At 42.2% G+C, this 27,500-nt stretch overlaps 1 non-coding gene and 1 pseudogene across 1 annotated transcript; both read left to right on the top strand.

Moving 5' to 3' along the window:
- The first annotated feature begins 10,191 nt into the window (after window positions 1–10,191).
- LOC134365075 (phosphatidylinositol N-acetylglucosaminyltransferase subunit C-like) lies at window positions 10,192–25,675 on the top strand (annotated as a pseudogene).
- On the top strand, window positions 12,001–12,166 carry LOC134365352 (U1 spliceosomal RNA). Its single transcript, XR_010022056.1, has one exon. It is a non-coding gene; the product is annotated as a U1 spliceosomal RNA (small nuclear RNA).
- Window positions 25,676–27,500: the final 1,825 nt, after the last annotated feature.

The following is a 27,500-nucleotide window of genomic DNA, read 5'->3' as shown; positions in this document are numbered from 1 at the left end:
CCCCCTTGGCCCTCGCCTCCCGGTGGGCGCAGTACCGTCCGGGGCCACGGGGCGGCGGTGCAGGCGGGCGAGCCGCGGGGCTGAGCGGATGCCGTGGAGTCCCGGGCCCGCCGCTGCCGAGCTGGCTGAGCCGTCCTGGAGTTCGAACAAGTGAATGAACGGCTTCCCCAGCGCAGATGTGAATCCTCCTTGAAAGGAACGGAACAAACACGCACACTAGAGGGAGCCCTGACACTGTTTCCAAAACAGCGCTGTTTCTCTGATTGCAAAGTTCATGCAGGTTGTAAGCAAAATTTTACACAATACAGAAATGTAAAGAGAAAGGTTTCCTGTCATTTCCCTCGTGCCTTAGATAACCGCCGTTAATATTTCGGCGTATGTCCTTCCGTAAGCACAGTTGGAATTTTACCCACCTGTGTGTGTGTGTGTGTGTGTGGTTCTGCTAATGCAGGGGATGTGTTCTGTCCTCACAATGGTTGGGGGAGCTGCTGCCACTTAATGGGCAGGGACAGCTGCTCACGTCGGTGAAAACCTGTTATGACAATCTCAGCCCAGAACCTGACTCCCTTTTACACACTACAAAAGGTAATGGGTTTTGCAGTTTGAAAAAGACAGTTTAAGATAATATTTATTCTAGCATTTGATAGTAAATCTCTGTTCTTTTAGTTATTTTTTTGTCCTGACCCAGAATAATTTCTGATCTTCTAACTTTTCTTGAGCCCTAACTTAGAAGCGGGGGCAAACATCCCACACTTCATTACGTTTTCTAGTGTCACCGGGCCTGAGCACTGGCATTTCGAAGTATGTGTTATTTGTTATAAATGGTTTTCCTTTTGTTCTTGTCTCCCTAGTACAGCTTGGACATTATATTATGACTTTTAAAAATGAAGAGTGTGAGAAGGTCTATTATTTATGATTGTCATTTCAGGAGAGCAAAGCAGGCGTTATCAAATGTTTATATACATAAAGAGGGTGTCGGGTCTGATACCTCCCTTCCTGCATATTCTAAGGTCTTCCCCTCCACTCCGTCAGCCCCACGCCCAGCCCAGGAACCGGGCTTGAGGACTCCGCTAGAAACAGATCCTGCAGGCAGGGAAATGGAGCGAGCATGGAAGGGAAAAGTGAGGTGCTGGTGAGGTCCTGCACCTGGTCCTACCCTAGGGTGCGTGGCAGCCAAAGGGTGGATGCCCAGGTGGGTTTGGGGATCTGAGAGGAGAGGACATGTACATCCTGCTTCCCACCCAGAGCGCTGGGAGGTCCAGCAGGGCAGAAGGGCTCCTGGGCTGGTGGGCTCTGGCAGACTCATCACACCCTCACGAAGGGCTCCTTGTGCTTGAGAGTGGCACGGCCATGCCCGGAGGTGCAATGGCTGGGATGAAGGGGACCGAGCTGTTTGGTCTTTGATGTCTCCCTGGTCTGATTCCTCTCTAGTTTCGACTTGCTTGGACCGAGTCACTTCGGCTGGTCTAAGATGGCAATTTGTTCCCCTCAGATCAGGGTTTCGCAACCTCAGCACGATTGGTATTTTGGGTCAGATAATTCTTTGTTGTTGGGGGCTATGCTGTGCATTGCAGGATGTTTAGCAGGGTCTCTAGCCTCTATCCACTAGATGCCAGTAGTCCTTCCCTCCCCAGTTGTGACAATCAAAAATGTTTTCAGACGTTGTCAAATGTCCCCTTGGGAGGCAAAATTACTCTGGATTAGGAACCACTGCCTCAGGTGATGAACTCATCTATGGAACAAATAAGTGTGCTTTTGTGTAAGTTGTGTTTATGCAGGTGTAGTAACAAGGCTTTGGATATAGGGGAGTGGGCTTCCTAATACTGAAGGCCAGAATTAGGTAGACTTTAGGCAGTTGTAGGCAGTGCTGGAAAACTACAGCAGCCCCCCCAGTCCCAGTGGGGCTGGGGTGGTCCCTGCAGCACTCAAGGTGAAGTGTGGAATAATAATGCAGAACACACAGGCTGCAGGCGCACCAGCTCCAAGGGACAGGGAGGAAAAGGAAGGGGCTGAGTGACACATGCCTTGTTTCTCCTTCCAGGTCCATCAGTCAAATCAGCGAAGGTGTAGGGAGAGACCATGAGTGTGACTCCAGCAGGCATCTGTCCTCATGAAAGGAAACATCAGGAGTGGGGAAGATGTGTCCTTGACAAAGACGGGTGGCCCCCAGATGGAAAGATTTAGATTCCTGAGCCACTTGGAAGAAAGTTGCCCTGGACGGCTACCAGGCCTGCAGCAGACTTGGTGTGAGCAAGGGAGAGATTTTTCTGTGTTTTGCCACTGCGATTTTGCAGTTTGTTTGTTGCTGCAGCATAGTCTAGTGCACCACAAAGGTTTTGTTTTTTCTCACACATTCCATCTGCTCTGTTCTACCTATAGCTCCTCTCCCCAGACAGTTGTAAATACAACTTTTCAACTTCCTCCACTGAAACAATTCTGAAAACTCTCCAGTTTTTTAGTTGACTGTTTTAAGGACTTTTTACTTCTAGGCATGACAGTGAAAATGATGGGGAGGACAGTAATGGCAGGCCAGGTAATTCAGACCGTCCTCCGGCATAAGCGAAGTGATGTAGGTAGATATTTTAAAAACCTTCTCGAAAACACTGAAGGCTTAATGCAATGTGGCATCTTGGATTGGATCCCAGAACAGAGAAAGGATATTCGTGGAAAAACTAGTGAAAAACGAATAAAGTCTGGAGTGCAGTTAACGTACCAATATTAATTTATCAGTTTTGACAAATGTGCCGTGATTATGTGAGATGTTAACATTAGGGGAAACAGAGTGAAGGGTATTCAGGAACTCGCTGTACTATCTTTGCAGCTTTTCTGTAAATCTAAAGTTATTCCAAAATATAAAGTTTATTTTTAAAAAAAGAGAGAAAAAGCAGCATCGGTCAGTAGCTCACTTTGGAGAGCGTGGTGCTGATGACACCAAGGTCAAGGGTTCAGATTCCCATACTGGCCAGCCCACAAAAAAAGAAAAAGCAGTAAAGAGCTGACAAGAGCATGAGGGATTACCAGGCCACCAAGGTCTGCAAGTAGACAGAAACCCAGAAAGGAGCTCAGCATGCAAGATGCTTTTGTTCTTGGGAGCATTTACTGATTCAGAAGCAGCAGCTAAGGGCATGAGCTAGGAGTCTAGGGACCTCCAAGTGGGGGGAGTCTGGTATATATTTCTTATCACAGAAGAGTGAATTGCAAATAAACTAGGCCACCGTAGACTTTCACTCAGCTTCCTGTCATTTAGATGTCCCAGGAAATTTCAAGCTTTAAAGTTGAATTAAAAGTGGTCCTTGTCTGGTAGCACTTTCCCTATCCCTACCCTCAGGTGCTGTAAGGATATCAGTGAAAATCCTTTCTGGAGGAAATTAGCACCAGCCTAAGCCTCAAATTGTTTTTACAGACAGTATTTTCTTTTTCTTTTCTTTTTTTTAAAATAAGATGAAAGGTAAGGGGATCATAACCCTTGACTTGGTGGTGTCAGCACCACGCTCTCCCAAGTGAGCCACGGGCCGGCCCCTCTATTGGCTTTTTAGTCAACTGCTTTGGGATTCTCGGTATACGCCTGTTATCCCGGGTATACCTCTGCTGCCTCCTTTCTAGTAGTTACGTCTGTTCTTTCTTTCTTCTCACCTGCTCATACTGGCCAACACACCCAGAGTAGTATTAAGTGAGTCTGGTGTTGTTAGGCACCTTGAGGTTTGATTATTAGATTTATACACATTTAGGGATTCAAATTAGATTCATACACATAAGATATATCTTAGTGATCAACTAATCCCTTATTATGAAATGATACCCCTTTATCTCTGGTAATATTCCTTCTTTTGAGGTCTACTTTGCTTGATATTAATATAGTTGATGCAGCTTTATTAGTGTTTCCACAGTAAATCTTTTTTTATTCATTCTCCTTTAGTGTATCTGTGTCTATTTTTATTTATTTATTTTTTTAAAAAACAGAAGTCACTCAGACTGTGTTCTCCCCCCGTGTCTTTATTTTTAAAGTGAGTTTTTTCTAGAAAGCATATCGTTGTCTTGCTTTTTTATCATGTGATGATCTCTGCCTCTTAATTGGAGGACTTACACTATTTACTTTTAATAAAAACAATTTTATTGAGATATAATTTACATAGCATACAATTCATTCATGTAAAGTGTGCAATTTAATTTTTCTTAGCATATACACAGAGGTTGACAACCAGCACATAATCTTATTTTAGAACATCTTCATCATCTTGAAAAGAAACCTTGTACCCATTAGCAGTCAGTCCCACCTCCGATCCCCCGAGCCTAGGCAACCACCAATCTTTCTGTCTCTACAGATTTGCCTATTTTGGATTTTTTCATGTAAATAGAATCATACAACATGTGTGGTCTTTTGTGACTGACTTCTTTTAGTTAGCATAATGTTTTGAGGCATGTATCAGTACTTTATTTCTTTTTATTGCCAAATAATATTCCACTTTATGGATATACCACATTTTATTTATGCATTCATCAATTGATGGACATATGGCTTTTTTCCACTTTTTGGCTATTATGAATACTACTGCTATGAACATTCACATTCAAGTGTTTGTGAAGACATATATTTTCATTTCTCTTGGGAATATACCTAGAAGTAGAGTTGCTGTTTCATATGGTAACTCTGTTTAACCTATTGCTCACCTACATTTTTGAAAGATATTTTTAAAAATTATGTATGGATGCCTTTTTAGCATCTTCTATGGATATAATAATGTGAATTTTTCACTTTTTATCCTATTAATAGATTACCTTATATGCACTTACAGTAATAGATTTCCACAAAAAACAATTTAATTTCCAAATATTAAACCATTTTTAGAATACACTGTACTTTTGTGTTCTGGTAAAATTGCAAGCTAATAGAGTTTTTAGGATTTTTGCATCAATATCATAAGTGAGACTGTTTTGGGGTTTTTTTTTTTTTTGCTTTCTTTGACAGGTTTTATTTTCAATGCCATCATAAAAAGAATTTTAAAGTTTTCCTTCTATTTCTTTGCTCTAGAAGAGTTAGAGATATCTGTTCCTTAAATGTTTGGGAGAATTCTTCTGCAGAACTACCAGGGCCTGGTGCTTTTTGAGGGAGCAGTTCTTTGATAGCTCCACTCTATTGAAATGGGTCTGTTAATATTTTCTCTCTCTTCTGGGGTAATTTTTGTAATTTGTATAATAATAATAGAGTGGGTTTCTGGACCAGCTGAGTCAAAGCCTCTGACTGCAGTGACAGCATCAGGATCACAACACCCCAGTTTCCTTTTTCACGTTTGCCTTCTTTCATTCAGTACAATACAGTTTGACATTCAACCATGTTGTTGCACGGAGGGGATAATCTTTGAATAGTAGTTTTTTTTTTATTGATTAGTAAATATACCACTGTATGGATAAACCACAATTTATTTATACATTCACTTGCCAAACATCTGAATGGGATTAATGCCCTTATAAAAGATGTTAAATGAGCACCCTAGCCCCTTTGGCCCCTTCTACCATGTGAGAACATAGTGTTCATCCCTCTATGCCCTTCTGTCTCCTCCACCACGTGAGGACACTTTACCATGCCATCAGTGAGGAACAGGCCCTCACCAGACACTAAACTTGCTGGCACCTTGATCTTGGACTTTCCAGCCTCTAGAACTGTTAGCAAAATACATTTCTATTATTTATAAACTACCAAATCTGTGGTATTTTGTTATAGCAGCAGGAACTAAGACAGGTTTTAATTTGCATTTCCCTAATGACAAATGATGTTGTATGAGCACTTTCTCATTTGCTTATTGGTTATTTGTATATCTGCTTTTTTGAAGTGCATGTTCATATCTTTTGCCTATTTTTTAGTTGGGTTGTTTGCATTTTTATTATTAAGTTGCAGGAATTCTTTATTCTGAATACAAGTTCTTTATCAGATATGTACATTATAAATATTTCTTCCCAGTCTGTGGCTCTGTGGCTTGCCTATTTATTCCTTTTTTTTTTTTTTCTTGATAGTGTTTTTGACAAGCAGAAGTTTTAAATTTCGATGAAGTCCATTTATTGTTTTTAGGGCCCATGCTTTTTGAATCCATTCTAAGCAATCTTTGCCTACCCCAAGACTGAGAAGATATTCTTCCTGTTTTCTAGTAGCTTTATCAATTTAGTTTATGTTTTGACTTATGATCCCTCTTAAATTGAATTTTGTATATGGTGTGAGGTAGGGACTGAGTCCTTACACACATGAATCCTAGTTGTTTCAGCACTATTAGTTGGTGTCTTTGTCAAAAATCATTTGACCCTATTCCAGATGGCTCTTGACGTCTCACCAACAGTAAGCACCACAGGTAAAAATGTCTTGTGTAGACTTTCTCTCACCTGGGAACTTATTAGAAGTGCAGAATATGGGCTGGCTGGTTAGCTCAGCTGGTTAGAGCAGGGTGTTACAACACTAGGTCAAGGGTTTGCATCCCCTTACTGGCCAGCCACTAAAAAAAGAAAGAAAGAAAATGCAGAATCTGTCTCCACTCCAGCCTACACAACCCCCAGGTGATCCATGGGCACACTGCATCCTGAGGAGATCTGGTGCAGATGATTTTTGAGGAAAAGGGGGGAATTTCATCATGACATTGGCTGCCTCTCACAGCGTCCCCATTCACTGCAGGCTGCGGGGCCTGTCTACCCACTTACGCTCCTTGACTGCTACTAGACTCAGTCCCCGAGTTAACCTCTGGGTCCACACCTCCCAGTAGGTGCACGTTGTTCTCTGCTGCTGGGGTTGAGGGGAGGGGACTCCCTCACTCCTCGCCCTCGAATACCCACAGCCACCGCTCACTGGCACAGCAGCTCTTGCCCTCTCTTCCACGAATATTCTCCCACTTCTGAGCTTCAGCTGCCTCAGTGGCAGAGCCGAGGCAGTAGCAGTCTCCGTCTCAGGGGCTGATGTGATGCAAAGTGATCTGAGGAGCACCTGTGCACAGAGACAGCACAACAGAAGTCAGTGATCGTCATGGCCATTTCAGAGCGTCCTCTAGCAGCAGCCCCTGGACACTAGTCACCTTTCCTACGCAGCCCCACCCCCGCACCCCCGGCCGAGTCGAGCGGCCTCCCCGCAGCAGCCTTCCCCTCCTGCCCTCCTGCCTCCGTCCTCGCGCCCCCAGGGCAGCGCGCACCGAGACGGCTTTCCCAGCACGCTGCACCGTGACAGCCCGTGGCCCTCCAGTGCGACCGGTCCCCAGCCCCGGCTCGGGAGCTCCTCAAATCCAGGGTCTCTGCCTTGGTCGTCTTCGGAGCCCCAGTCCCTGGCACAGTGCCTGGCACTTGGAGGGCGCTCAATAAATGTTTGCAAAATCCAGCTGTATGCTGAGCAGGTGCCCACCCTTCCACACGCGGGGGTGGCGTGTGTGCCAGCGGAGGGGGCAGAAGGAAAGGCCGGCTGTGTGCCCGCCGAGCCCCTGCCCCGTCCCCGCCGCTCGGTCCCCGGCCTCGCTTCTCGTTGGTCCCCCAGGTCCCTTCCGAAAGCGGCCGGAGTCTGCGCTTGGCCGCCCGCGGGGAGAGCGGGGGGCGCGGCTGGAAGCGGCGGGAGGGCCAGCCCGGGGGGCGGGGGCTGCAGGGCCCGGGACCGTTCTTATGCCTCTTAGTGTCACCAGGTCACCCGAGCTCAGCGCAGCGGGCTGGCTCCACGTTTGCGGAACGAGTGAGTGATGACTCTCCTTGTCCCCTCCTGAAGGAGGACTTTCTGAGGTCCACGTGCTGCAGAGCACGTTGGGGGCCTGAGATGGGGGGTCCCCGCTCCCGCATAGTAGAAACCGGCTCTCGTTAGAGGAATGAGAGGCCTCGTCTTTGCGGACCGTTCTGGAGGTTCCCTTTGGGTTGGGCTTGCGGCCGGGTGGGGGGATCGAGGGGGCTTTAAGGCCCAGCCAGGTACTTATGGAAGGGGTGTTGCGGCAGGGGACCTGAGCAAGGCCTGTGAGAAGGTCACGGTGCAGGGGACGCTGCGCAGGAGAGCGCCCGCTGCCAGGCAGAGCCCGCCCGGCACCTCCAAGGCCAGCCTGGAAGAACCAGTTGGAGCAGGATTGCAACTCAACCCCTCCAAGCCTCGGTTTCTTCGTCAGTAAAATGGGCACGTTAGTGTCCATTCCTCAGGACTTTGTGCAGATGAAGAAAAATGACATATGAAGTCACCCAGCACAGTGCTTGGCATATTGAGGGCACAGCTCATCTCAGTTTGTGAACAAAAATGTGACTTGTCCCCGTCCTCTCTGTCTACGAGTTGGTCGTAGACACAGTAGACGTGTAGTCACTGTTTCTTGAGTCCTCCTCTCAACATCAAGTTATAATTATTTTCCAGTATTTCCAAAGTATCTTGTATATGTTTCTATTTAAATAATTTTCTGTTTTGTTTTGATTGATACAGTTTTTCTAACTCCTTATAACCAGGAAAGGTGTTTTTGTTTTGTTTTGATTTTCATTTTAATTTCTCCGTTTCCTATCCCAACCCAAACTCTTACAGAGTGGGCACTCAATAAACAGTGGTTGAACGAATGGCCGAGTGACAAAAGCAGAGCTGGCTCTGCAGTCCCTTTCTAATTCACTTTATACACGTGTAATTAGAACTAGGCCAGGAAGAAGATACGGTAGATTTCTTTGTTTCTCAAAGACTTTTATGTATGACAGAATTACAATGACGTCTGTTCTCCTGTGTGCAGAAAATCAGTACATACCCAGCTATGTGGAAGGACATTATTTTTTGAGTTCCTCTTTTTTCTCCCATTTTTGAACTTTTTCCAAAAATTAATTAGACAACAAAGGACAGAGTACATAGCATCTTCCTGGAGGAAGATGGTCAGATACCCAGTGAGGAAATGAAAAGCTTCATCTGGTTCTTATTTTCCAAAAGAATAAAAGACTTTGTTAATTTTTTTTCAGACAACAGCTGTTAAAGAAAAAATTATTCAGTTGTACTTGTTAAAAGCATGGTAAGGAAGGCTTTATTAAGGACCATCACAATGGATCTTGCAGAGGGGGAGAGAGATGGGGCTCAGCTCCAGCTACAGCAAGGGCAGGTTGGAATTTATGGCTAAGGAGCAGTGTGAAGGTCAGTGGGTTGAAAGTCACTAAGAAAGATCAGGGGTAAGGCTTCCAGGGTGATTAGACATCACCTGGGGGATGGTGGAGCCTGATCAGATACTGAGGGTGGAGAGGTTCTGTCTAAACTGATTTAGCAGGGTCTTTTGCTAAAACTGGATTTTACAAGGAAGTGCAGAGATGGGCCTAGGAGAAGGTTCAGAAAGCTGACCAGAGTTTGGCCACAGAATCTTTGTCATGCTTCATATTCTTTATCTCTAAAATGGGGATGATTCCAGTTCCTACCTCAAAGTTGTGAGGATTAAATATAAAGTCCAGGTGATTTACTGAGTGCTTAGTAGGCTAAAGCACTCAGTAGATATTAGCTGGTAGTATTTCTTGGTTTGCTTTGGGGTTTTTTACTGGGTGGCCTGATTCACATGTTATAATTATGCTTTATAGTTTGGGCTGTTACTTTGCTATTTACTTGGCTTTATCCTCAAAAGAACTCCTCCAAGGTCAGTAATGCATATTTTACAAACCGAGGTCAGAGGCTAGAATCATATCTAGAGCCTTCCTATATGAACACTGGATTGCAGTCCAGTTCTTGGATTCCAAAACCCTTTATAACACACCCCGCTAGCTCACCGTTCTCCCCTTCGTGGAATAGGAGAAAATAGTGCAGGGCTGCTGTGGAGCTCCGGTATCCCGGGAAGGCGTGAAGGTGACTTGCTACTTTTTAAAAAACTCTTTCACATCCGTTTGCTCAAGGGCTTTCCCCACAAGGAGATCCAAAGGCCTTTGGCTACGCCAAAACTTGGGAGAGGGATGGATTTTTGTCAGGAAAGTAGCCTGTTAGATGTCACTTAGGATGGCGCGTGAAGGAGGAATTGGTTGAAAGCTGTCTCAAATGGTGCGGGGCAGTCGGCGAAGGAGCAGGCAGCTGCGCTCGCTGACCAGCCGGGCCTGCGCGTGAGGGCACGCGGGAGGTGGGGGATGTAGGTTCAAGAATCTGCATCTTGGAAGCACGTTCCTTGGAAAGATATGCATAACATCTCTATCGCCCGAACTCAGACATAGTACAAAAAAATTTTTGTTGCTATGTCAATAAAGCCCAGTAAGAGTTGTTTCACAATGACCCGAAACTTAACAGTGGTTTTGGCACCAGGGTGTAGAGCCGGGGTCAAAAAGGAACTGGTACGTATGTGGCAGGAGAGTTACCGTGATCATGAAGGTGGTTTCCCAAAGCGCGGTAAACGGAGCTGGAGAACTTGTGGTAGTGGGGGCTGCGTTGGCAGTGTTGTGGTGGAAGAACAGATGCCCTTGTTGAGAGTTGACTTACGTGTAATGCAGAGAAGTTTTTACTAAGAACATGGACTCTGGGTTTTTGCGTTTTCGTTGTTCATTGTGATCAAGGATAGTTGACAGCTTATTATGGTTGGTAGGAACGCTATATGTCAGGTAGATTGTTTTAGGCTTACTTATATACCGTTAAACTTGATCTTATTTGGTTTTGTAAAAAGTAGTTGGTAAGGGGCTTTAAGTTATATTCTAATGTTGCTCACGTTTGAATAAGCACTTTTCTAGCCTTAGGTGCTTAAAAATCTTCCGGTACAAACTGTGACCTTACTCGCCTGTATTGTACGTAGAACGCGTTTTTGCATTATTCGTCTTACTATTCTGTCACCGCTAGGCTGGTGGCTAGCACCTTAAAAGCTTATTTTTTATTTATTTTTGGTGGCTGGCGGCTCCGGGAATCTGAAACATTTCCTTGGTGTTAGGAGTCTGCGCTCTAACCAGCTACGTCAACCAGTAAGCCTAGCACCTTGAAAGCTTAAGTGCCTGTGAGTAAATGAGAAATGTGCACTACATACAGGCAATGCTTGAGAAGTGGTGTTTTTCATCATTAGCAGCACTCACAGAAATTTTAGAATACTTTGTGAATGGTGAAAATACTGGAGTAAGCAATAGGGCATTCAAGTGAAACTCCTCCAGCACAGCAAAAAGGGCCCGTTAATACCTGTGAAGTCAAAGCTATGGGGACACAGTCATAGAGGCCTCAAAGCTGTGGCCAGCCTGGCGTTCATGGGTACTATGGAAGCAGCCAATTACGAAAGTAGTTCAGTAATGAGATACTGTATAACTGAGGTGGGGTTGGGTCACACTTTATTGACGAAGATATCTAGCAAATGTGTAGTTACTGTGGTTTTCATTGCAGAGCCCTGTGGCTGAGAAATGCAGCGCCAGGGCCATTGCCTGTCAGGAGTGAATGAGTTTAGCTCCCTGTAACTCAGGCGGTCCAGAGAGGCCAATAGTTATTCCTGCTTTCCTGGCAGTGGACATGTAGACTCAGTTGTGTTATCGACTTGATAGCCACACCCTGCTTTATGAACATATATATCAAAACCCAACTTTTGAAAAATACTGAGTATACATTTCACCCTCATTATATTTCTGAGCAAGTCCCAAAGTGGAGTAGCAATTCCGACCTGGCACGACCGATTCTGAGCGCTCCGTCCCCAAACACGGTGGCCTCCCAAACTGCTCTGCACTGCAAATCCACCCCGGAATCTTCGCGTATGCCCGAAAGGCAAGTAATTTAACAATCTCTTCAGCCACACCTGCTGTTGTCTTTTGGATCAACGTGAGGGGTAGCTAGAGCGAACTCATCCAGTAGGGACTGTAGGGAAGGGAGCCTTGAAGCAGAGGGTGAAGTCGCTAATACAGGCGGAGATAACGGAGGTAGAAGCGCCGTGGTTGCCGGTTCTAGTGTGTTCTTTGCGCAGTAGAGTTTCTAGTGAATATCCAAATAGATTTAGCCTGATGTGTGTCATTTGAGCAAGCCTTGAAGTTGTGAACTGAAGAATGAACTCAGAATGCAATGACCATGACTCTATAGGGGGTTGAGGATGATGGTAAGGTAGCAAAGTTGGCGATTTATATTTATTTACCTGGCGGGGGAGGTACCATGATCAGGAGGGTGCTTTTTTCCCAGGGTGAGGCTTCTTCATTGCACTGTGAATGTACTGAATTCTGCAATTGCTCGAAATATGGGAAATTCGACTGCATGATTTGTGGTAGTTGGGGACTGCATTTGTTCTTTCCCGTGATGAAGTGGGTTTTTTAATAATAGGCTATAAAACAACATTCATTATTTTCAGTAGGTTTTTCTTGGTATTTTCCTACGGGTCTTATGTGTCTGGAAAGTTAACTTATGGTGGTTTGCTTCTAGTGTAATTGAAGTTAATCCCTGTTCAGGTTCTAAAAGTTCGTTCTGGGATAGGCTAGCCAAGTCCGTTCAGTAAAAGTTCAATGCCAGGGCCGAGCCCGTGGCGCACTTGGTAGGGTGCTGCGCTGGGAGCGCGGCGATCCTCCCGCCGCGGGTTCGGATCCTATATAGGACTGACCGGTGCACTCACTGGCTGAGTGCCGGTCACAAAAAAAAAAAAAAAAAAAAAAAAAAAGTTCAATGCCAGCCGCCTCCGAGGTGGGAGGATGCCTTAGGTGGGATTTCTTGATTGGTTTGTCTGATGATTTGCCTTTCTTACTCACTTGTGTGTTTTGTATGTGGAGCCATCCAACTTTTGAGGGAACTGTATGATACGGGGTGAAAGGTCAAATACCTGATCCCTATGCTTAGTTCTATTTTTTCCACATGTAGATAAATTTGCTACTTTAATTTTTATTCCAGTTGTGGGATGAATCACTGAGGGTGTCTGTAGAGGAAGTTAAGATTTGAAATACCCAGGAGTGGGTGTTAGTATGTAAATGGTGAACAGAATTCATGCTGAGGTCCTCCCAACTAAGCCATAAGCATAACATGACATAACTTGCTATTTTTAGTGTATTTACTGGGGCTGTCATAACAAAGTACCACAGTTTGTGTGGTTTAAACAATAGAAATTAATTTTCTTACAGTTCTGGAGACTGGATATCCAAGTAAGGTCAAGGCATTGGCAGGATTGGGTTCTTCTGAGGGCTCTCTCCTTGGCTTGCAGATAGCCATCGTCTTGCTGTCCCTTCACAGTGATCCTGGCCCCTAGTGTGTCTCTCTTATGACATCTGTCACTGCCTTGTGGCCCCACTGTAAGGGCCTCATTGTAATTTAATCACCTCTTTAAAGACCTTATGTCCGTATACAGTTACATTCTAAGGTACTGGGGGGTTAGGCTTCAACATTTGAATTTTGGGGGTAGAGACACAATTCAGCTCACAACAACCATCTACATTATAATGGAAATACACCACTTGTTTTTATACCTGGAAATAGAAGGAAGACAGACTGGGGAGGAGTTGGGAGTGAATGACAGCTTGCTATAAAAGCTTCAGTTCCTATATGTTTAAAACAGTATTTTCTGGTCACTTTTGTTTGCTTAAGACCATTGTGATGCCATTGTCTTCTAGGATGCTGTTTGTAGTCAGTGACATGGATAGTAACAGTTACCCAAGGAAATAAAGTTAAAGCACGCAACTTAACAGTACTTTACACATTTAATTCATGGATAAATTAAGAAAGCTTTACTTCTCAGTAACATATAATCCCTAAACTTCCTGGCTGGTGAAGATTCACTGAATTTGTCCACCTTCTTGGCTTTTTCTTTTACCTTACCTCATCTCACTCATTTCACATCCTCTTGCTTCTCCATGTAGCCCTTAGTCATGCCCTCGATGTGCGTGCTTGTTTATTCATGTGGATGGAGCTTCCTTGTCTTACCCACTGTCTGTGGAACACCAACATGGTGCTACTTGTGTGCCCTGCTAGACTATGAGCATTGTGATGGCAATGACCTAATTTTTAGGTGTCTTACACAGCACCTGTCACATTTGAGACACTTTGTAAGTTCCTTAGTTCATTTTGTGCTATAAGAAAATGCCTGAGGGCTGGCCAGTTAGGTGTTTAGTTAGAGCATGGTGTTGTAACACCAAGGTCAAGGGTTCAGATCCTCGTATCGGCCAGCTGTCAAAAAAAAAGAAAGAAAATGCCTGAAACTCGATAATTTCAGAGAGAAAGAGAGAGAGGCAAAAAGAGGTCCGAACTCGTCCTTTTATAAGAAACCACTCCTGTGATAATGAACCAACTCCCTCTATAATGGCATTAATTTATTCATGAGGGCAGTGCCCACATGAATTAAACACTTCTTAAAGAGCCTACCTCCCAACACCTCTGCACTGGGGATCAAGTTTACAAACACATGAACTTTGAGGGACACAAACTATAGCAGTAGGCCTACCACAAACACTTGATTGTATGAATGATGGTCAGGTGTGGCTGCCACATGTGGAAAGTTAAAATTTCTCTACATGGCTCTTATCATGCACAGTAACAGCTAATAGCTACAAAGAACATGCTTGGTGCCAGGCACAGTTCTAAGCACTTTACACTTTTTTTTTTCTTTTTTTGGTGGTTGGCTGGTATAGGGAACTGAACCCTTGACCTTGGTTTTTACAAGGCTATGTTCTAACCAAGTACTTTATACACATTAGCTCATTTAAATCTCTCAACAACCCTTTGGTTATCATTATCTCCATTTTACAGATGAAGAATTGAGGCCTATCAATGTTGATTAATTTCTCTAAGGTCATACAGTTGAGAGGTGAAAGAGCCAGGACAAGGACTTCAGAGTCTGACATATGAACCCAATTCCTATCATACTATCTACACTCCCACATAATTATTTCATTTGTGTTCTAAACATTCAAAGTTAATACTCTCCTAATTATCTTTTATTTTTATTTTTGTTATTTTTTTCAGTTTAGTTTTTTCTCTTTAAAAAATTTTTAAAAAATTTTTTTGGTTTTTTCCCTTTTAATTTTTTTATTTTTTAGTATTACTTCCCAGTAGTCATCAATTTTCTGTCCTGGGAATTGGGGATAAATATATTCAGTTCTTTGATTTCAACAATAATGTTGAGGATAGACATTAATCTCATAGAATTTTAGTAATTGTTCCCCTAATCTTCTTCATTATTAGTGAAGGTGGGCAGATTTCCAAATGTGAAAGAATCTTAAGTTGCTTCCTTGCATTTCTGATTCAGTTAGAATAAACATGTTGCTCTCTTTTGAAACAGGATGTCTCGGGCTGTCCATCTTCCAGTTCCCTGTCCTGTTCCACTTGGTACATTAAGAAATGACTCCTTGGAAGCTCAGCTGCATGAGTATGTCAAACAAGCAAACTATGTGAAAGTGAAGACAATTCTTAAGAAAGGTAAGCACTGTGTTTAGATGGCAGATGCAACTTGGTCCACATTTCTAAATAGCATTCGGAAGAAACCCAGGGACAGTATAAAACTATGAGGTATATAGGAACTCTTGCTACTGTCTTAGCTATTTCTCTGTAAATCTAAAACTGTCCCAAAATAAAAGGCTTTTTGAAAGGTCAGTACCATTATACTCTCCCCTCCACACTAGATACAGCTTCTTTTAGCTTTATAAAATAATAACCTTGCCTCCATAATTCTGAAACAATATTCTCTATAGAAAACAGAGTTAATCAAAATCTTCCAGTTACCATTAAAGACAAGGAAAGCCTGAGGAACTGTTAAGATTAGAGGAGACAAAGGAGAAATAACTAAATGCCATCAATATGAAATCCTGAATGGGAACCTGAACAGAAAAAAAGACATTATTGAAAAAAGTGGTAAAACTCAAATAAGGTCTGTGGTTTAGTTAATAATATTGCACCAGTGTTAATTTCCTAGTTTTGATAACCGCACTATGATTACTGTATGGATACTGTAGTAAGGGATGATGGGTGAGGGTACACAGAATTTTCTGTACTATTTTTGCAGCTATTGTATAAATCTAAAATTAAAGTAAAAAACAAAAACCTTCTAGTTATGGAATAATCTCCAAAATATAATATTTAGAAGAAAAAAAAAATCAAAGTGCTCAAAAATGTGCTTCCATGCTACCCTTTGGGAAAGTACAGTGGAGAATGCCTGCTTATGCATAATGTATTTGTGAAAGAACCCCCGTGTAATTAGAAATAGTGGTTGCCTTTGAGAAGATTAACTAAGTGGTTTACTTTGCACTCTGAATCCATTTGTGCCTTTTGAATGTTGTAGTAGAAAAGCAAAAAGAGAAAGGAAGGAAAATAAAATGTGATTTCAATTCCCCAGGACACAAACTGTAGTAGCAGTAGTAGTAGTAATGATGATGATGATGGTGGTGATCATAAATAGTTTATTTCTTGCCTCCCCATCACCCCAAATTTTTTAACGTCATTTTGATGAACTTAGACTTATTAGAATCAATTCTTTCCAAAAAGTCAACACAGCATCTGATTATCTGAAGACCTCAACAAGACTTCAACAGAAGTATATTTCTGCTGCTTTATCTTGCTTTCAAAACCTCATTTAGATCTCTCAAATCCCATTAGAGATAGATGATCACATAATGTATTGCACAAACCAGGGCACTTTGAGAGTAAAAAGGGGTGCTAAAAATTATTCCAGGACAAAAAGGTTAAACATATGGTCATCCTAGTAAAAATTCACAAATCCTGTGTTGGAGCATTCCTAAAAATTTAGTTTTTAGGATGATTGCTTGGAATACTTATTTCATTGTCTAAATCAACTATTCCTTTCTAAATACTTTCAGAGTTGAAACACAGCTTTCATTAACGCTGATCAAAAATTTAAATTCAGAAAGGATCAGCCTGGAAGCAATTTCACTTTTACCAAACAAAGTGTTAAACTGCACATACATACATACACTCAGCTTACTTTCCTTCAACTGCCTCCTCTCAAGAAAAATTAGACCTTTGTGGCAGGTCTAATTACAAGTCGAACAGAACCTGGCTGACCTACCCTGAACATCATTAAAATACAAGTACACAGTAGCTCCAGTTCCTCACAGGTCAAGAATTCTGCTTCCAAACACCGGACAAATGTGGAAACTTCTCTATTACAAATTTAGCTGTGGTGATCACTTAAATATAAATAGAGACAAGGACTGCCCTAAATTTATCCATATAAGTGGAATCTTGTTATTTGCTAACTGGTGCTGATTTTGGCATTCACATAATTCCACAGTTGTACCCTTTCCATGATTAACTATATGATAATATAAGGAGAAATTAGAGCTGGAGAAAAAGGAATTATCAGGACAACTCTTTAAAGATCACAACCAACAGCCTATAATCTCAAATAGCAAAACATAATAATATCAAAACTCTAAAGAGCTGATCTTATTCTCTTCCACCTTCCTGTAAGTACTGAAATTTAATATAATTTTTAAAATTTTAATAAAAAATATTATTCGTAGTCAAATTCAGTGGATCCAAAGTTTCTGATTAAGAAATTATTAATATGCAGATTACACAGAGCAGTTTTAAATCCTGTCTGACTGTTCCCATCTACACTAGCTCTGAACCAAATTTAAAGTAGTTTTATCATTGGCAGTATATTGTACCACTCATGTTAGCCCTAGTTTTTAACAGCTGGCTCGAGCTACTAAGCTCCTTATTATAGACATTCCTGTCTCTCCCTGCTCCAAATCGCCCCAACTAAAATTTCTTTTGTACTGTATGTACCATTATTCCCTTAGAGGTTTTTTAATATCATTGAGTACATATAATAATTGTAGCCTTTCCTCAGAACTCAAGTAACATACTTGTTTATAATTTGGATTTTCTAAATTCAAAATCCAAAATATATAATGATGCTGATTTCACCTGCCATGGACAAAAACTGGTATGTTTAGCAGATAGTACCATACAGGATAGCTTCATATTCCATCTCAGAACAAAACCAGTCCTCTTCTATCACCAAATAAATAACTGTGAGACATCATTTCTGTTTTGCTCTCCCGTACACATTCCAAATAAACCAATTCTAGTATTAGCCAAAACAATGGAATTTAAAAAGAAAATGTCCCAGGAGGAAAAACCTATCCAGAAGGAAATGGACATTCTGGGGATTATTGGTGGCATCTCACTAGTATATTTAAAATTCTTTTCAAATTAGAAGGTAGAAACATCACTGTGGTCAATTCCTCATAAACCCCGATTTTTCACTGTTGTTGCTATAATCATACAGTCTGATTTACAACAATTTCCACTATATTATAATAAAAATCAAAGCTCTCTGAAGCCAGAGACACCAGACACCTAATTGTCATGCTACCATTTGCTACCTCTATAACCTTGGGCAAATTACCAAACCTCTTTGTAGGACTGTTTCCCCAGCTATAAAATCCAGAATACACTATGGCATTACGGCATAGGTTGTGAGGTTTAAAGAGGTATAAAATAATGAGTTATTATTTTAAAGCACTGTTGAGGCCAGTCAATAACCCAGAGGAGTAAACTTCACTTACTAAGTAAATTTAATGTTATGTAAATTGGTAGGAAAGACAATGGTTATCCATCCCAGAAAATAACTAGGAACTTGAAAACACATTACATTGGGTCAAGGGTAGGAGCATATCACACACTTGTCTAAAAATACACGTACATCTGTTTGACATATCAAATTTTCTGAATAATGACATATCAAATTTTCTGAATAATTTGATTAGGACAAGAAAGGGCTGGTTTCCATAAAAAAACACTACACTGAAAAATTATTAACTTTTTAAAACTCCATAGGAGTAAGCAACCTTTTTTACAAATGCATCCAAAATACAGCAAATGATTCTTACGGCATTCAAAAAGGTAGGGAAATAATAGTTAAGAATTCCTCTGGAAGGCTGGCCTGTGGCTCATTCGGTAGAGTGTGACGCTGATAACACCAAGGCCACAGGTTCGGATCCTATATAGGGATGGCCGGTTGGCTCACTGGCTGAGCGTGGTGCTGACAACACCAAGCCAAGGGATGAGATCCCCTTACCGGTCACCTTAAAAAAAAAAAAAAAAAGAATTCCTCTGGAACCATAGTAACGGCATATTATTTCACTTACCACTGGCTGGTATGACCGATTCCTTTCTATTCTGACGTTTTGACAAAAATTCTGCACTTGCTCACAGAAAACCAAGTGCGTATACAATGTTTCACACAAAAGGAAACACAACTAAAAGGTTATTGCTGTAATTATACACAATGAAGTAAGAGTATAACTGCCTATAACACAAACTTCATACTTGAAATCTCCCTCAACTAGCTTTATAGTGTATTACAGAGACTAACAGTTCAATCCAGATAACCCACAGCACAAGAGGGAGTTGACTCCAAGTCTGGACGTTCTTCTCAGACGTACTAAGCCTCTTTACCAACATACCTGCCTTTATTCAACCATTAATTCAAATATCTAAGCAACTTCTATGTGCCAAACCCTGACTCAATACTAGAAAAATAAATACAACAAGAATGTCTTTGGGGCTAACTGGTTAGCTCAGTTGGTTAGAGTGAGGTGTTATAACACTGAAGTCAAAAGGAAGGAAAGGAAGGAAGACCAAGGTCAAGAGTTCCAATCCTGCACCAGCCAGCCGCCAAAAAAGAAAAGAAAAGAAAGACTTTGCATTCAAGTTCTAAGTCCAGTGAGATAAGATAAATTATAAGAAGGTAGTATACAGTAGGAGAGGTAGAACAGCACAGTGGCTAAAAGGCTGAGACTGATCCAAACTACCTGAAAGGTAGCTCTGATTTGCTAGCTCTGTGACCTTGGGTAAGTTTTTCATTTGTAAAGTGGGGATAATAACAGAACCTATTTTATGTGGTTACTGGGGAATACACGAGATAATAGTAACTAACACAGAGTAAGTGCTAAGTGTACTAAGTGTTGGGTGCTACTATTACTAAAAGTGCTATTAGTGAAATACGACCAAAGCACTGTGGGAGCACAGAAAATGAAACAACTAACTCTTCCTAGAGAAGATGTCAGAGGTGATATCAAATTGGGTCTTGAAGAATGAATAGGAACTTGCTAGAGAGAAGAGCATTCTAGAAAAGTACGAACATACGTGAAAGCAAGAAAAATCAAAGAGCCTAGCATGTCCAGGTAACAACAGAAACTGCAGGATGGTAGGACAATGAGAAAAGAGATACAGCTGTTACCATGGCACCAGATGGTTAAGCGTTTTATAAGCCAAGTTAGTGAGTTTGGGTCTCACACTTAAGACATCAGGAACTATAGGGAAAGTCACATCTCAGGCGAGATCAAGCTTGAAATCTGAGTTTACTAACTGTGTGCCTCAATTTCTCTGAGCTTCAGGTTTTTCATCTGTACAATGGGGGATACCACCTCCTCCTTTAGAGGCTTACTCGCATTAGCTAAATATCTCCAAAATGCTTTGGCACTGGGCCTGACATATAACATCTAATCAACAAATAGTACTTGACCATATCCTGCCCAGATATCACAGCAATGAACTTTTAATGTTGTATTAGTCAAGGATAAGTTTATAGTACCTTAACTTGACAGTATCCAGAAGTATCATTCTCTCCAACCTACTCTTTTACTGGAACAAGGACTGATGTTTCCTTGTTTTCTTATCCTTTTATGATGCCAAGCTAACAAATGGGCACTCAATAATCTTTGGGAAATGGAATGGGATTGTCTGCAAGACCTACACACAGTGAAAAGACCAGCAAGAAGATATAAACGATTGATTAAGTATACAACACTGAGATATTTCGGAAACAAAAAAATATATAATCTTTAATGATAAGCATACCAACTATTTCCTACTAGCTAGTTAACTGGTAAAAATTGCTGCCATGTATTAAAGAGAAACAATACCAACACATCTCCTTGAATAGAGGCTAGTCTGTATACTGCAGAAGAAAGAACATTGCCAAAGAAATCAGCAGATTTCAGACCAGAAAGTTCAAAACTCAGCTCTGCACCAGGGAAAATACTTAATTTATCTGGGCCTCAGTTTCTTCATCTATAAAACGGGGTTACTACCTATTCTGTTTACTTCACTGAATTACTAAAAGAATCAGGAAAGAATGTATATGAGAGCATTTATTAAACCATGACAGCATACAATCATACAACATTATCATTTTCATATCCAGGTTAGATGATCTTACAACATCCTGGTACCTCTGTTCCTTAATTTCCTTTCCTACAATGATCTTGTCCTCCATTCCACTTGAGCCATTCACTCTCATGGTCAGTGACAATAATCCAAACCCTTCCATGCTCTCTATTTCAAACATTGTGCTCTCCAACAACCACCTTCTATCTTTCCAGCTCATTCCTATTAGTACTCCCATTCTAATGTAAACCCCATCCAAATCTACAATCTATTGATCCTACCAACTTTTCACCCTCTCACCACCACCACCACCCTCTCCCCAGAAGTCCTCATTTATCTCCTTACCAAGTTTAAAATCACAAGTCCATTATTGTAATCACTCCCTTGTATGCACCCTCTACTCCCCTGCCCCCATTCACAGTAACTCTGGCTATCGGACACTGATTGTCAGAGCTTTAACTGTGTGGGTATAGCATATCTAACATAACTATATCTGAATCAATCTTCCCATAAGAAAGACTGCTTTGATGTCTATCCCTCAGCTTAAGTACCTTAAAAGCTAGTGAATTCCTGCTTAAAGCATTAAAATAAAGCTTACTTGTGGCCCTAGCTTTCACTTTTTCCTTTGCCCAATGGTTTGTTAATTGTCCTAAACAAACAAATTCTGCTTGTTCCACTTCTATATTTATGCCCTGGCTATTTTTTCCAACTGAATGTCCTCCCGCTCTTTTCCTTTACAAGGAGGCAATCCCATCCTTCAAATCCAGCTTAAATGCTAACTTCTTCATAAAGGTATGCCCAGTCATCCCACTTTAAGGGTTCTCTCCCTAGAGTTTTTGCATTTACTGACTATACTATTCATCTAACAATCATGCTGGTCTTCTGAGTAATAAACTAAACATTACTGTTACTTTTGTTATCTCTCCATGTAGATAAAAGCTCCTTGAAAAAACCCACTTCTTAACCAACTCCCCCCACAGACATATTTATACGCACTTCTTTGTACAATCACTATTCAAGTACTGTTTTATTTAACCAAGTTTTCAAAAATGAGTCCGTATTCTAGGAACTATTCTCAAGGCAAATATACCCCATGATATCTGTTGTACAGTTGATACCCTAAAACAATATTCAACCAATTAAATTTTCAACCACTATTGCCCTTTCTTTTAAGACGCTTCATAATTTTACTTACAGCTTTACTCACAGCAAGAAGGGAAATTATTGATACTACAGCATATAATCCACAAACATAAGCTTTAGCTTCTGCTATAGTCGAGATCTAGAGTATCATATTAATTTTTTTTTTTAAAGATGACCGGTAAGGGGATCATAACCCCTTGACTGGGTGTTGTCAGCACCACGCTCACCCAGTGAGCTAACTGGCCATCCCTACATGGGATCCGAACCCATGGCCTTGGTGTTATCAGCACCACAGTCTCCCGAGTGGGCCACAGGCCGGCCCCTAAAACGACTTTTGACCTGAGGCACAGCAAGAAGCCTGTAGCCTTGGAGTAGAGGGAACGTTAGACACATGCCCAATGACTGCTAAGAGCCTATTTTTGAGCAATCCTTTGTCCCGAAGTTGATCCAAATCAAGTACATCTCCCTGGGCTTCAGTTTACTTTTTATAAAATAAGGAAATTGAATTTAATAATCTCTCCTGCTCCTGCCCAGCACTGACTTTGTGTAGGTCCAGAGTCAGATTTTTGAGGTCAAGGGTTCAGATCCACATACTGGCCAGCTACCAAAAAACCAAAAAATTTAAATTAAAAAAAAATTTTGGATTTTTCCATCCTATGACCTTTCTGAGAACCTCACCCAACCCTTCAGCACCCTTAGCCAAAATACATAAAACACATGGGAATGGTGGCAGGGCTTCCCTGCTTTTGAAAAGAGTAGGTGGTAGAAATCACAATGGAAAAATAGACCTTGCCCTACCCTGAGTCAAATGAGGTGTACTTTTATGGAGGAAGGGTGTGTATTTTCTAATCTTTTGTTACCCTCCACCCTACCCCTAGCCTAAGCAGAATACAGTAAGAGCTCCCTAACTAAGGGGAGTGTAGTGCGTTGAATTATGCCCCCCCAAACTCATTGAAGCTTGAGTTGTGTTCCCAAGTTTTATATATTAGAAACTTGGCCCCCACTGTGACTGTTGAAAGGGTGGGATATCCTAATATAGTAATTGAAAGGTGGAGCCTTAAAGAGGTGATTGAATTGTAGGACCGTGCAGTAGTGAATGGATTAAAAATGGTGGTCAAGGGCATGGTTCTGAGGGCTTTAAAAGAGGAAGAGAGTCTGTCTCTCTCTTTCTCTCTGCTCTGTCTGCTTCCACCATCTTGCAATGTGAGATCCCTGAATCACTGTCACCACCACCACATGGACTTTGGACTTCCCAGCCTCAGAAACTGTAAGCAATAAATTTCATTTTCTTTATAAACTACCCAGTCTCAGATATTCTGTTATAGCAACACAAAACGGACTAATACAGGGAGACAGGGCACACAATTCAAACATTGTAAAGAGACTTTAGGGTAAATGTGGCAGATTGAATCACATGGATATACACCACACCTCTTCTCCCTCTCAAAACCGCACTAAAATGACAGTAAAGGAATTAGAAGGGCATAAACTCACACGAACAAAGAGACGTGGAGAAGGGACAGCAGCAGACAAGAGATGTCAACAACATTTTGGAAGCTACAGATTATAGATATATGGAAATAGCTTTAGTACAGTGGAGAAAACTAAGTCATGGAGTAAGGGAAGACAGGAAGGATGTTAATTAATGCTGAAGGGCATGAGAAAGCTCAGGAATTGGAAGAACCTGGTGCCCCATCAGTTTTTGGGTGTTAGCCATCCTAACTGGAATGAGATGGTATCTCAAAGTGGTCTTGATTTGCATTTCCCGGATGCTGAGTGAGGTTGAGCATTTTTTCATGTGTCTCTTGGCCATTTGTATATCTTCCTTTGAGAAATGCCTATTTAGGAGGCGGGAGGCCACCCTCCCCCAGCTGTGCACCCCGGGAGCTCGCTGGCTGGTGGGTTCCGTGTGAGAGTCAGTGTTTCCTGGCCTTCTCCTCAGCTGTCCCCGGCAGCCCAAAGCCTGGGTGAGGGGCGGTGGTGGGCAGGGGAGGCCGCGAGGGAGAGTAGGGCATGCTGGGGACACCCTGACTTACCCCCGTCCAGCCCCGTCCCTTGTTCCTGACCCTGTAGGCGAGTGTTGACTTTTTCGGCGCCACGAGTCCTGCAGCGCTGGCTGTGGCCATGAGATGGTGAGCTGGGGGCCCTGCTGCAATGAGAGGGCTTCTCAGGGTGGCTGGTTGGTGAAGCAAAACCCATCGTGGTCTCCGTGGAAGAAATGAGGAACGTGGCTGTGTTGTCCTGCCTCAAAGAACAAACTCATCTATTGCAGGCCTAGCCTGGAGTGCTGCCTTTGAAAAGAAAGACAGCCTGGTAGAATATCAACGCAGCACAGCATGGAATTTCCAGAGAGGTCTTATTTCAAAACTTCATGAGGAATGAGAGCCACATGGACTTCTTCAAGGGAGGTTGAACTGGCCTGAGTTTGAAGGCGAGGGGAACGTGTGCCGAACCTGTAACTAACACCAAGGAGGCCAAGTGGCAGAAGGTCTTGTATGAGCGACAGCCCTTCCCTGATAACTACGTGGACCGGAGGTTCCTGGAGGAGCTCTGGACAACCACCTGTGCCCAGAAATACCAATATCGGGCTGTGGTATTTGTATCCAGTGTGGTGATACAGCAGCTGTGCAGCATCTGTGTGTTTGTGGTTATATGATGGTATATGGATGATGGTCTTCTGGCCCCCTGCTGGCTTTTTGGGACTGGCATGTCTTCTTCACTGATTGGGTATGTTTTGTTTGATCTCATTGATGGAGGTGAAGGGCGGAAGAAGAGCGAGCAGACCTGGTGGGCTGACTTGAAGAGTGCTCTAGTCTTCATTACTTTCACTTATGGTTTTCACCAGTGCTGAAGACCCTGACAGAGTCTGTTAGCACTGACGCCATCTATGCTGTGTCAGTCTTCATGCTGTTAGGCCACCTCATCTTCTTCGACTATAGTACCAATGCTGCCATTGTATCCAGCACACTGTCCTTTAAAATGGCCATCTTTGCTTGTCTGCCTGGCTTCATGGCTTCCGCCGTCCCTGCATGCCTTCATCATGGTGACATTTGCCATCCAGATAGTTGCCCATGTTGCAGAAGAAACTGAAGGCATGTACTCCTTGCAGCTGTGTGGGGGTCACACTGCCTTTTGCATTCTCAGCCTTGGGAGGCCTGCTGTCCACTAGTGCTGTGGGAACTATACTCTTTGCCCTTCTGCTGGTTTCCATTTCATATGTTTGCCATTCCTACCTCATTTACCTGCAGCTTTTTTTTTTCTTTTAGACTGGTGGGATGGCAACCCTCGGCACGGTGCTGTCTGCACCATGCTCAGCCGGTGAGCGCACTGGCCATCCCTAAATAGGATCTGAACCCACGGCCTCAGCACTACCAGCGCCGCACTCTCCCCAGTGAGCCACGGGGCCAGCCCTTAAAGAAAACATTCATGGGCTTTGGGATGAAGCTGAAATCAAGGAAGACTTGTCCAGGTTCCTTAGCTAAGTTAGGGACCTCCATTATATTATTAAGGAAAGCTGATAGACTACTCTTCTAACTAGTATAAAATTTGAAAGCAGAGTTCCATTTTGGAAGCAGCATGCTATTGTGGGTGAGAGAGCAGAGATCAAAAGAGAAAATTACCCAAAGGCTTGGTGGTGAAGGTGTTTATCCTTTGTTATTTTGTGGGTGAAAAAGCTTTCTGTGGCCCTCTTGAATTATTGCCTCTCATTTATTATTCACTGTAACAAATGTTCCTGTTTATTAAAAAAAATTTTTTTTAAAAGAGAAATGCCTATTTAGCTCCTTTGCCCATTTTTTAATTGTCACTTGTTTTTTTTTTTTTCTGCAAATCAACAAATTTCTTTTTGAGTACGCACAAAGTACCAGTAGAATGGCCAGAAAAGTATATCAATTGTCAGTAATGTTGCTAACTCTGTGCTGAGAAGAATTTTTAGACTTTTAATCTGTATCACTTAAAGTATTCCTGGCATCTAATAATTTCTGTGTCAACACCAGCTATAGGACAGGACAGTATGGAAAATGTGTGTTGATTCCACTGGACTATTATTGGTAACCAAGCTCATCGTGGAAGAAAAGATAGGATCTTTGAAGGGGATTACTCTTTTTTAGTCTGGCTTTGTATATGGGTTGCTAGGGTGAGGATTCAACTTTATCCTTCTGTTGTTTTGTTTGCCCAGCTGGTTTATAACTGGGAAAATTCTGACTCAAGATGAAAGGGCTCGCTACCATAGGGCATTTAATTGGGGACTTCCACTGAGAACTAGGCCCTCGGAGTTCTCTTCCATTAAATCATCCCAAATTCACCTCAACAGAGGAGGAATCTGTTAGCAGGAATTAAAGCATTCTGTGTGATAAGAGAAAATTTCCTTTACCTATAATATTATTCTTGTTCTTTTATGTTTAGTTTAATCAAAATTTTGGAAGGGCTTCTGCAATAGGAAGACGTGAATATGGCTCATGTCCCTTTTCCTACCATCTCCAGGCTGTTTGCATTTTGATAGTTGAACATACTGTTTTCTACAGGCTGCTAGGGATATGTCAAGCCTTGAGCTCTGATTTTGCCCTAGAGGAGAAATGGTCATGGGACTCTGTCCCACATGGACTAGGAAACACCAGAGAAGTGTCAGAGCGTGGGAACAGAGCTGGAAAGCAGCTGGAAAGAGCTTGGCACTTGAAATCCTGAAGACCCTGATGAAGGTCAGTAAAGGCCAGCATGAGGGTGTTCCCAGTTTCCATGACTCTTAAAAGGCCACGAAGGAGGAAAACAGAAATGTCCGTGCTCCTGAGGTGGTGAAAGTGCAGGGATGCCAGAACAGAAGCTTCCTTCCTCTCTATATGTTCAAAAGTAATCTGCTGTAGAATATGGAATATTAAGTGGTAAATAACAAGTCTTGAAATAGAAGAGAGATGATATAAGAGAAATTCTAATATGTATTAAATTACCTCAGGAAAACCTGGGAGCTGATTGTTCGTGAAATTTGGGAACGTATTGTTGCGGAAGTAAAGATATTCCAAAAATCTCAAGCTGGAGATCGGGGGAAGTGGTGAAAGGAGTAAGAGTTTTCCCACAGTTTCGGCCTCCTGGGATTGTGTGTGTGTGGTGGGGAAGAGATGAGGTGAAATAAAGTATCTGATGAGAAAGGATATCTTGACGGGGAATAAAGCAGTATTTTGTTGCCAGTCGTAGTTGTCATATGTAAGTATGATAGTGAATGAGAGGAAAGGGAATGGAAGAATTACAGGAATGAGAAACTCCTCTGGAACTTCAAAGTGAATTAGGAAGAAACCAAATATAATGAGTGACAATTGCACAAACCAGTAATACTAAGCATGAGGAGAAAAAGAGAAAACAATAGTGGAAAACAAATAATAAACAT

This window comes from Cynocephalus volans, chromosome 16, assembly GCF_027409185.1.
Source record: "Cynocephalus volans isolate mCynVol1 chromosome 16, mCynVol1.pri, whole genome shotgun sequence".
In the NCBI taxonomy this organism is placed as follows: domain Eukaryota; kingdom Metazoa; phylum Chordata; class Mammalia; order Dermoptera; family Cynocephalidae; genus Cynocephalus; species Cynocephalus volans.
This window is presented reverse-complemented; position numbering and strand designations above follow the sequence as displayed.